Source organism: Mesoplodon densirostris, chromosome 18, assembly GCF_025265405.1.
Source record: "Mesoplodon densirostris isolate mMesDen1 chromosome 18, mMesDen1 primary haplotype, whole genome shotgun sequence".
Lineage (NCBI taxonomy): Eukaryota > Metazoa > Chordata > Mammalia > Artiodactyla > Ziphiidae > Mesoplodon > Mesoplodon densirostris.
In genome coordinates, this window is record NC_082678.1 from 18,739,701 (window position 1) to 18,741,354 (window position 1,654).

Here is a 1,654-nt window from a genome sequence, read left to right on the forward strand (position 1 = left end):
CTTCCTCCTGTATAACAGCAACAATCGACATACCATGCCTGACAACTCTGGTCCATGTGTCAGCTCACTGGGTCCCTGCCTATGCTCCATCATTCCCATTGCACAGATGTAGAAACTGAGGCTCTACAGAACTTTAGTGATGTTCCAAGGCCACCTGGCCTGCAAGTGGCAGGGCCCAGGGCCCCTGACTCCTCTTTTCCACTGCCCCCTTCCTTGTCGTCTCTGGGGTAGCCAGATGCCCTGCAGGCCTATGCCCTGCCCAGGGAGGCCCCCACCCTCTCACCACTGAGGACTCTGGGCTCTGAGCCTGTCCCAGTGCCAGGTCTCTTGTGCTGATCTCCCCGAGGGCAGAACAGGGCTTATTCCGCCTTTGCCTTTCAGACCCCAGTGGCCTGGGTCAGGCTTGGCAGGGACAGGGCCACCCTAGAGGGTCTTGGCTCCGCCTTCCTGTCCCCTCTCTGTCCTGGCCCACTTGCCTCTTGGTGAGAGGGTGCAGCCGGGAAGAAGGGGGCCCCTCCCAATATCTGGGGCCTGGGGAAGGAAGGAGGAGGCTTGTTGCACTCAGCTCAGTTCTGCAGTGGCTGCCTGTCCCATCAGAGGAGGGGTCCCCACCCTACTCCCCACCTCTGCCTGCCCAGAGTTGAGTTTTGGGGGCCCCTGAGCAGATCACCCTTTCAAAAATTAGCCTGGAGCTGGATTACAAGCCCCTCCTGCCCACTCACACACACACACATTGCCAGCCACCCCAGGAGACCCATCTGCCTTTGGTTCACCATTAAACCATCTCAACTCATTAGTGACCTTCAGGGCAGGCACTGAAATCCCTGAGGCCTTTTAAAAGATGGGTATGGATCAAAAAAAAAAAAAAAAGATGGGTATGGGGACTTCCCTGGTGGCACAGTGGATAAGACACTGTGCTCCCAAGGCAGGGGGCCCGGGTTCGATCTCTGGTCAGAGAACTAGATCCCACATGCATGCCTCAACTAAGGAGCCCACGTGTGGCAACTAAGACCGGGTGCAACTAAATAAATATTTTAAAAAAGAAAAAAAAAGATGGGTATGTACAGCAAGAAACTAATACAACATTATAAAGCAACTATACTGCAATAAAAATTAATAAAAAGCAAACAAATAAATAAAAGATGGGTAGCCTGCTGAAGAGAAGGGGCTGGCCATAGCCACCAGGCCTGCAGAGTTGACATTAGGACCCCCTCCTCTTTCTCTAGAGCCAGTCACCCAGCAGCCCAAGACTATGCCATGCCTACTGGCCCTCCCTCCTTGGATCTTTGCTCAGTCCTTGGCTTGTGGGGCAGGGTCAGCCCCAGGCTCTGGGAGACTGAGGCCCCCATATGGCTGGGGAGAGCCGGGGGCGGGGGGCGTTGCAGGAAGGCATTGCCTCCATCGCTCCAAGGCAGGTGGCTCCCAGGAGGCACTCGCGGCTCCAACACATCGCAGGCAGAGCCTGCTGGGAAGGAGCCACCCTCTAAGAGGGGCCTGGGGTAAGGAAGCCCTGAGCCAGCCAAGGGGGCGCTTCTTGGGGGAAATGACTTTCCTGCAGCCTTGGGGCATAGGCACCACACCCACACACTACACAATATAGGCCGCTTACCCAGGCCTCCCGGGGGCACCATTACACACGCAGATACAGACACTG